The following is a 9,996-nucleotide window of genomic DNA, read 5'->3' on the forward strand; positions in this document are numbered from 1 at the left end:
CTTTTGAGCAATTTTATATTGGAAATTAAAATGACAGTGGTAGCTTGGACAATTGGAACATGGTGCATTGCTCTTTGTCAAGCAATGCTTTGGAGTGCACATGACAAATTGTCATTACAGCTGGTGTGTCATTGAGATGACTGGAAAAATGTACGATACGGTAGAAATCTCACAATCCTGTAATAGGTTAAAATTCAGAAATCTTTCCAGATTTAAATGAAGGAAAAATGTCTTTTAAAATTATGATTGCATAATAGAATATTAATAATGAAAACAGTAACAATGCCTTGTAAATAAAGTGTAGCAATACACTCTTTGCATGCTCACAAATCAGCTATTTGGGTGAATTAACTATAAATGAAAGTAAAACACTAAATCTCATCAATGAGGTTCAAAGGTATCACCCCTCTATTGTGAAATTTACATTCTGTGACTCAGGTAACGATACTTGAAAGTCTTTAGTGATAAAGCACAAAACAATGTCTGGTTTTGTGCAGAACATAGAAATAGCATCAACACATAAGGAAAGAGTAGGGAACAAGAGGAAACAAAACTATGGAGATGTCCTCATTGCCTTTAGAGATGGTGTGGGGATCAGAGGTGCAGACACCTGCTTGAGAAAAATATTTCCTTCTTAAAAAAAAAAACAAAATCTATTTACATAGGGGTGAATAATATTTTCAGGGTATTAAAGCATTACTTGATGTGTTTCATCCTGCGAGATTTGTATATCTATACATGCCCCCAGTGCCACACTAGGTTACGTAGATGCATGTGGTTTATCAAAGTGTATTTTGTTAGATCTGGCAGTCTCCAGGACGCTGTCACACCACTAATAAGAATTAGAAGAGGCAACGTTTTTTCCCTGCTCTTCATGGGGCGCTTATGCTCCTAGACAGCTGACGGGGCACCAGAGACCCTTCTTTGTTCATCGTTACGGCTTAGGAGTGTCACAAGCACATGCCCAAATTTAATTAAAAGATATAATTCAAAGCTGATATCGATGAAGATGTTCACTCAAGGGATACATGGAATGGACAGTTTCCCTGTGACCAATACTGGGACCTGGGATGCCTATACCTCCTCATACGATTAAGTCTGATCAGGCATCAGAGCTGCTAATTTTCAGTAAGGAGATGAAATACTAAAGGCTGGACTGCCAACTCACCACTGAGCCATCAAAATGCATTCCATGAAGGTGCACATCGCCATCAGACTGGTCTTGAGTAAGTAGCACTTGCGTGGTCAGTGCTCTTCTGGTTTTCTCTCTCACTTATCCAGCTAGGAGAAATAAAAAGTATTGGCATTGAATGGGACTGCCTATATCACTCATGAAGGTTATGTATCAAAAGCCAAGAGGCTGTGGCACCAAATCCCAAACTGAATTTCCTGAGAAAGAGCAAATGTTTTCTGTTCTGCAACATGAATTCCTCATCAGTGAAAGAACTGCAGGGGTAAGAGATAAGGTTCAAATATCCTAGGCTTTATCCTGCTTTAGTGCACAATATTTTGTGCATTGAGTACCTCTGTTTTCTTATCATTAGGTATAAAGACAGACATATTTTAGACTTACCTTGAGTGTCTTAAAGCCATTCCTGACACCTTATACGGGGTATGTTGGGTGGTATCAGGTCTTGCCTGGTTCTCTGTTGTTGTGCCTAGATTATCAGATGTACTTTTAAAACCAGTGCTCTATCAAAGTATATTCAGTATAATTAATGTATTGGAGGGGTTTTCTAGTGAGGATATAGCTATTAGCAGAGGCAGCAGTAAATGGACTAAAAAAAATATGAAAAATCTCTTACTCTAGGAACAATATCTTTCAGGCTCGTATGCTGCCAAATACCCTCCTACCAGGTCTTCCAGGGCCAGCCTCTAAACATGGAGGTGCACAAGTTGCTTTATACAGATAAATAACCTGCAGCAGAACTAATCTCCTGGAAGTAGTTGCTTGCATGCCTCAGTGCTTACAGGACTCAGCAGTTCTCTATTTGCATCATGCAGTTACAAATGCCAAGTGTAATGGTGTCTAAGTGGTTAAATTCTCACAGGAAAGAGATACCATAGCACTGTAGTTGACGTCTGTGCATTGGTCCAAGAGAGTGTTTTCTGCAAAATTCTGTACTAAATTACAATAATAATACTTTATTTGCTTAATGTCAAGCTATCATCAGTCCCATGCAAATTGTTAGCTTAGCAACAAAACACCATGTAATTGTCACTACAATCTTAAGCCTCAGCAGTCTTGATTTTCAAAATAGTAGTTCATCAATAAACCATTGTAAAGGCTTTAAGCTCCAACAGGAATGCAGTAAGGAAGCTCTTTTCATCTGTGATGTCAATAAGCTGAGGCAAGAAACTAGATTCATCAAAGTGACAAGTGGATATATATATTTTAACTGTAATGAATAAATGACATCTCTATTAATGATTTATCTACTTTCAACTTTAACAAACAGTTCTAGTGATAATGACTAAATTTTTTGCATTAGGAAAGTAAACTGACACATACCTAGCATAGCTAAATAGAGCCTAGTTCTATATTCATAAATGCTATCTTTGTATATGGAGCCCCAGTTGGTAATTAGCACCAGAACTATTCATTTCATTTTTTAAAAGTAGATACCTGGGAGTGCCATTTAGTCATTAGTCAGAATTACTTGTTATCTTTGATGAACTTAGTCTGTGCTTTCATCTGGTACCAGACTGCATGCTAATGCCAATCAAGAGTGTAAATATGCAAAGGAAAAATATTTGGGATGTGAATTTTAAATATGCTCGGTGTCATTTTCGTTCAGTTCCCATTGAATCAGGGACTGCAGTGGCAACACCCTCTTAAAAAATGCTATCACTGGGGCAAGAAGAGATATCACTGTGCTTAGAGAAATCCATCTCTATTCTTGTGACAAGAAATGCACTGTAAATGGGCATTTTTCCTATCCCTCAGTCCATTCCATTTGTTCCTATTCTTATACCAATTTCAAGCCACTCACCCATATCCTGCACATTAGGGCTGGTTAGGACACGCTATTCATTTATCATACGGGAAACAGGCTGCTTCAACAGCCAGACGTTTTACAGAAAGGTGTTGGTTTTGGTGAGAGGTTTTCTGAAGGTTTGAAAGACAAGAGGGAGAGCCCATGTCCCAGGACAGCGCTGTGTTCGCCAGGAATCACAGCTGCACACATGCGCCAAGCCAGAAACTTTGCTTTTCAAACCAGGCACTTTAACACACTTCCATTTTGTGCAAACAACAGAAGAAACAGCTTGTTTTTATCCTAGTACAGAATAAAAAATCAGCAGCAACAATAAATGTCACAACCTGAAGAACTGCTGCCACAAAACAGACGTGTCAACCTGCGGTCAACTTTTGGAGACATTTAGTTTGGAGATGTAACTCAGCATCTAAGACACACACACACAGAAAAAAAGATGATGTAGCTGATTTTCTGCAATCAGCTTCTATTTTTTCACATCCTTTTAGTTAAAATATCTATCTTAGGGTTTCCTTTAGTGTCTGTCATCATCTCTTTTAGGTACTGCAGAGGAAATTTTGAAGCACAAATACTCAATAATAAAAAAAAATAATAATAAATATGAATGTCAAGGAGGCAATTGCTCCAATTTTGGCTTTGAAAAGCTCTCCCACTGAATCACTAAACATCCCCAGTTTTCTCTAACCTCAGTACTTTTATCTGTAGGGAGACTGATGTTCTTTTGAAGTTATGGGTTATTTTTCAAAACGTTGGTTTCCTCCTATTTTCTGTTCATTTTTCTCAAGATGACTACTGTGTGGTGATGCTGGTTAGGACATTGGCTCCTCACCTCTGAAGAACTGGATGAAAGATTTTAGCCTTTCATATTTGCCCATTTTATTTGTTTAGTCATAAACCACAGTACAGGAGGAAACAAAAAGCAGGAGGAAACGCAGGCCAGAACTGGAGCAGAGACACAGTGTGAGGTAGTAGTAATACAATTGCAAGGGAAACTTCTTAATGTTGCGAACCTATTTAAACCTGCTTTAGGTTGTCAGCACTCGTGTCAGTGCATTGCATCAGCTGCACCAAGGTGAAATCAGGACTTGGCCCCACTTCTGCTGGTGGCAGGTTTGGCCTCTCGCTCTGGCAACAGCTCTCTCCCCTCCTTTGAAGAGCGACGGCCCAGACAGTAGCCTTGAAGATAGCTATTTGCATAAGATATGTTGCAAATAGTGGATTTCTGAACACAGGCTTCTGTTAACATATTTTTTTTCTATTTCAGTAAATACGCATTAAAAAAAAGATGGTTATTTGGAATTGTTGCACATTACAGTGAATACAAATACTCTTTATAAATGAATAAAATGCTAAAGCTTCTTATGTTTGGATCTGTCACTCAGTCTCAGCGGAAGTTTATCCTCTTCATGAAGGTTTAAATTTTCTACTGAAATAAATATAAATCAGCACCTCAGTCTAAGCCACTGAAATGGTGGTTTGCTTTGTTTTCCTTGACGAAAATCAGATGGGATCCAGTTGGCAAGCTTGCAGCGAATGCCTTAGTGGTCGGAATAATCACCTTTAATCATTTCAAGCCTGGAGCCATTCTGACATGAAAAGGGAAAATCCAGGCATTGCTGTCTGCACCTTCCTGAGAAAAACCTCCGTCTCTGGGCGCACAGCCCAGCAAAGGCCATGGCCTAGGAAAGAGGGGCCAGAGGGAATGATAAAATAAATTCAGCCCAGCCTGGAAATGCCTCTTGTCATTGTGGGGACCCTTCCGAGGCTCAGGGGGATGGTTCTGCTGCCCTTCAGACACGCGTTAACCTAGCTGCGGAGGCACAGGGGAAGCAGGAGGATAAATGATAGTTAATGCCTCCCACCATGCTGTGTGATGGGCTGTGCAAATAAGCAGAGCAGAACTATTCGAGAGCTTCAGAAGGCAAGTTCTGCGAAGCTGGCTGACAGGAAGGAGCGAGTTTGCTGTTTGTGATGGCTCGCTCCCAGGAAGAGGGCTCTCAATCTCTTTCCCAATGGGGATCTTTTACAGAAAGTCATAGCAAACATCAGGCCGGGCATCAGCCAGTTCCGAGGTCTCGCCGTCCTCACATTTCAGAAATAGCGTGCATAGGCCATTTTGTTATTTACACTGAAAATCACAGCTTCCTACCAAACTCTGGGGAGGCTAAATGAGATTTGTTAACGCCTCTGGATTTCCTGCTGGGCTGAGGTCCATGGTCTGTACGCGGGTGTTGATAGTGTCGCTGTATGACAAGGAGACAGCATACAGAAATCAAAATGGTTGTTCAGCATGAATGTGATTTGTTACATCAGATTCTGCAGTACACATGAACCATCTCTGGTCTTGTCAAAAGAAGATGTGGGGGAAAATTTACTTTGGAAATAAAATGTTAACAGATCTTTTCAAGTGCAGTTTCCACCCTTTTGCCCATCTTTTTCTTTTTTTTTTCTTTTTTTTTTTTTTTCCTCCAGTTATTGTAAGAGCTGAGAAATACATGCACTTGCTTTCCCCCCTGCTCTGTCTTTCAGCTCTCTATACTCCTCAAACTCTGCCAGGCTTAAGTCACTGTGCTGGAGGTGCTTTTCAAGCTGACTGGTTCTCAAAAATATCTAGCTAGGGGGAAGAAAAATCTGGACTGGGACCAGAAAACAGCAAAGGGAAATGGGGGGATAAGGCATGCTTTATAGACCATTTGTTCTCAACTTTTTCTGTCCCCCACGGCATCATGCAAGCAGTTCTTGATTACCCATACTAACAGAGATGTAGGATGTCCCGTGTGAAGCAAAAATGTAGCTAATGCAAACCATATGGCTGTTAAGCTATCAGAACATTCATTAAAAATAAATAAAAAAAATAAAATGGGGAAAGGAAATAAAGCCAATAAAACTGGAGCACGATGGTTCCTAAGCTGACTCTGACTTGAGCTGTTAAGCCCACACTAACCTGTGCCACCTGCTTCTGGATCAGGAGGAGCTGTAGGAACCACTCTCTAAGAGTGAGTTTATCTGCACCTCAGCCAGCCTGCCCTAAACCAGCCCAAAGGCAGTGCCAACAAACAAGATGCAGGACCTCCTTTCTTCCTGCTCTTCAGGAGGAGCAGTGATCACAGGCCCCTCAAATCTGTCCTCTTTGGACTGTGTTCAGCAAAGAGCCCTTTTTGTGCTCCTCTAGCTGGTGGATAAACCAGGCACCTGGCACGGAGTCATTCTAGTCTTCTTACTGACAAAACTACGAACCTCACAGAGGGCGCTCAGCTTTGTAATTCCTTACCCAGCAGAGTTCAGAGCAAGATCCAAGCCCCAGGCTTATCTGTTCCCACACGTGTCAATGTGGCGATCAGCTCCTGTTCTTTAATGGGAGCGTAAAACACAGCCCTCACCCTCCAACAATTGTATTTCAGACCTGCCACCTGAATAATTGGGCTTGAAAATTGTTAATCCCACCTTGTGGGTTCTCTACGGGCTGCCAGAAGAAAATAGCTCAGACATGACCCACTGCAGGTTAAGTTGCTCAGCGGTCAACACTGCGCGACAGTGCGTGCAATCACAGGTGAGCACCATTGAGAGCCTGGTTGTGAAACACCCTGGCTGCTCAATACCCTGGCTGAGAAATGAAGAGCCCATACCACAACAGAGTCCAAATATTGCAGTCTGATGAAGTGAAGAGGACTGCTGGACTGCTTGTTCCCAGTTCGTTGCTCAGCTGCACCATTGGGCTTTATGGTGCTTTACTCCCCTAGAAGATAAAACTGAAGCTGCTTGACTAACGTGTACAAGAGTATCAAATATGTCTGCAAGCTTACTGTGTTTATCCTGTCTTGGTACGCTCCAGTTCTCAGTGTAAGGAAACAAAAATACTTCCTCTTAAAAATGCTCCTCTTAGAAACTGCTATCTGTTGATAGTCTGATGAAAATACCAGAAGGCTTTGCTGTTTGGGAACACTGAGTGTCACTCTATGGGATTACAAGCAAGGTCTCTGTAGTGTGTTATGAAATAGATGCTTGGATTTCAGGAGATGGTGAAAAAATCAGGGGAGACTTAGATATAAAACTGTTGGGAGAAAAAACAGTAATCGGGATTCTTGCGATGACAGGACTGAAACCATCGGATTCCCCATGTGCTGTAGGACACCATTTGTCTTGAAGTCAGGAGTCTGCTGATTCCCACCATACTGCAGTAAAATGATGGGAAGGATATTGCAACCTCTCCTTACCTGCCAGAGCTGTCAGAGTGTACCTTTTGGTGAGTCTAGGACTGGTCTGACATTAAATAATGGAATACTAAGGGGAAAAGAGCTCCATAAATGTCTGGGAGATATAAAACCCCAAGAAATAATCTGTGCAGGTTTAGAGAGAACAAATTGTACCACCCAAGCTGGATTGTTTTTTGATAGAATTACTAAATTAATGGATGGTTGGAATGAAATCGATTAAACAGTTCTGAGCTCTCAGTAAGGTATTTGATATATTGTGTCACAAAATCTTCTGTGAAAAATGAATATCCATCTGGGCTGCAAAGTGTCATGGGAGCTGAGGATTGAATCAAGGACTTAAGCAGAGGGAAAGAAAGTTCAAAAATAAATGACAATGACAAACCAGAAGGAGGAATTTACTCTGAGCTCTCCAAAATCCAGTGCTCGTTTCACTCCTATTTCATGCCCTATTAGGGTGCTGCTAATGGGAGGTGGAGGAGACAGTAATTAGGAGATTCAGCTGAGTTAGAAATGTGAGCAGGACTTGGTAGGAAGACGAGTTGCCCTTCAGCCTCAGCTTCGCTCAGTGACAGCACCCACCAAAACCAAAGCAAACATAGGCAGCAGGGGAAGGAAGAGCACCTGACTGAAGCGTTCAGTGGTGTGCCTGGAAGGAGCAGTGTGGCAGGCCTTGTGCAGAGGATGAGAGGAGAGCTCCTGACTGGCTGACCACCCATTCGACCCATCTTATCCTTTAACTGGGCCCCCTCCAGGCGGCAGGTTTTGGTTTTCTTTCAATGCTTTCTTCATCTGACAGTGGTGCTCTGCCTATAAGGCTGATGAGCCAGCAGAGACCTGCAGAGATGGGAACCAAAGAGAAGGAAAATGCAACGCAACTCTCGCAGCACCCAAAAAGGGTATTTTAAGGAGTATGCAGGGATGTTTCATACCATGTCACAGGAAGGTCCTGCCTGCAGAGTGCTGATGAAACCCAACTTCAAATGCAGCTTTTACTGTACTCATTTTTGCTCTTATTTCTCTGTCTCTTCAATAATGAACGGCATCCTCTTCCCACCCACTTCTCAGGTAAGCTGCATCTTTTAAAAAGAGCACTTGTTGTGAATCAGCATTCAGGTGTCCCACATCCTCAGCTAGCCCAGGCAGGGTGGCAGTGCCTGACCTGCTCCCAGCCAGGGGAAGCCACCATGCCACGAGTGGTCGCTTTGCTTTGCTCTTTCCTGCAGTCACTGCTGCTGAATTAAAGATATCTCGTGGCTGCGCACATGCCCTCTGCACTACCTGCTTCTCCCAAGCAATTACTAAATAGGGTAGGTATTTTTTTCTTTCTTTGTGTCCTACAGCTGGAGAAAAGAGGTGAAATAACCAAACTGAAGGACCAGATTGGGTCTGTAGCACGGCCCTGAGCCCTTGATGCCCCACATGAGCTGTCAATGCCAGTGTCTTCTAGCTTCTTATAAGCACTTATTTCCCTCCCCCCTCCCAATATTAACACTTAATCTGGAGTGTGGTTGGCTACAGGCACTTGTAGACCTGAAAAGTGCCTTTTATTTCCTCATAAGTGGTGTAGCAATTTCTATTCTGAAGGTCCTGGACCTCTCGTGACTCATTTTTTCAGGTGTTTTTAGATTTGTGAGCAAGTACAGAAGCAACCAGGAGTGACAGTAAAACCTTGCTGCACAGAGAGACTAATTTTCTTCTGTTACAGAGATTAATGTTATTCTTTATGAATACAAAAGAAATCTCTTGGCTGATGAACTTTACTGTGACACTGGGAGGGAATGGCTCCAAATGGTTATTTTCTGTCTTTCTCCAGAATCGCTTCACTCAGTAGCTATTTGTAGGATACTGAATAAGCCAAGGAGCTGTGCCAGTTCCTGCTGAGAATCAGCCATCAGCTCTTGTGCTGGGGGAAAATGCTGTAGGAGCTGAGCCCTTCCAACGGAAAGCTGGCTAGCTGAAGACCTGCTGGCCGCTGCCAAAGCCAACAAGGCGAGCAGCCCTTGTGGGCGGCCGTGAGCCTGTGGGGTCGGTGGTGAGCTCCGCTGGTGGCACAGCATGCTGGGTGCGAACATGGGGTTCGGCAGAAGCCAGGGGTCTGCCCTGACTAACACCTCACTGAAAAGCATGTTTCCATCTAGTTTACCTTGCCCGGTTTGCAAATAAGCCAGCAGTGTTACACCTGCTAAGCAGCTAGAATTATGCATCATCATAAATTAAACTTTTTAATTTGCCAACATTTCTGGCTTATGTCATTTATCATTCAAAGCCATCCTTCAGAGCAGCAGAAGTGTTTCCTGCGCTGCTGTGTACGAGAGGGGAATCTTCTCCCTTTGCCCTGCTGCACAGGACAAGGGTGCGGGTGCTGGCAGGCCGAGTGCTGGCACCAGGAGTCTCTCATCAGACTCATCAGTGGGGTTGGTAAGCCCAGGACATGATGCTGTGCTTTGCACCACAAAACCACTGCAGCTGCTTCAGGCTGAGCAAATGGCGATGTCCTCTCTTTGGGTCACCGCAACACCAAGTGAAGCCCACTGCAGCCTTCGGGCAGGGGGGACGCACTGAGGAGCGAGCTGCCTCGCTGCTGTCAGATGCTCAGAGAAGTCCTTACAAACAGGAGCATGATGCTCACATCAGTGGTGCTGTTCCAGCTGAACAGGCTGGCATCAGCTACAAACACTGTGCAATACAGTGAGATAAAGTGTCCTTATGAAGCTGGGTGGTTTTGACCTCCCTCTTGCCTCGACTCAAGGCTCAAAGCTACTTAACCCGGGAGATGGGGAATCAGA

At 43.2% G+C, this 9,996-nt stretch overlaps 1 long non-coding RNA gene across 1 annotated transcript; it reads left to right on the forward strand.

Moving 5' to 3' along the window:
- The first annotated feature begins 8,012 nt into the window (after positions 1-8,012).
- On the forward strand, positions 8,013-9,463 carry LOC121065454. Its single transcript, XR_005817070.1, has 3 exons — positions 8,013-8,275; positions 8,434-8,517; positions 9,024-9,463. It is a non-coding gene; the product is annotated as an uncharacterized LOC121065454 (long non-coding RNA).
- Positions 9,464-9,996: the final 533 nt, after the last annotated feature.

Source organism: Cygnus olor, chromosome 2 (genome assembly GCF_009769625.2).
Source record: "Cygnus olor isolate bCygOlo1 chromosome 2, bCygOlo1.pri.v2, whole genome shotgun sequence".
In the NCBI taxonomy this organism is placed as follows: Eukaryota; Metazoa; Chordata; class Aves; order Anseriformes; family Anatidae; genus Cygnus; species Cygnus olor.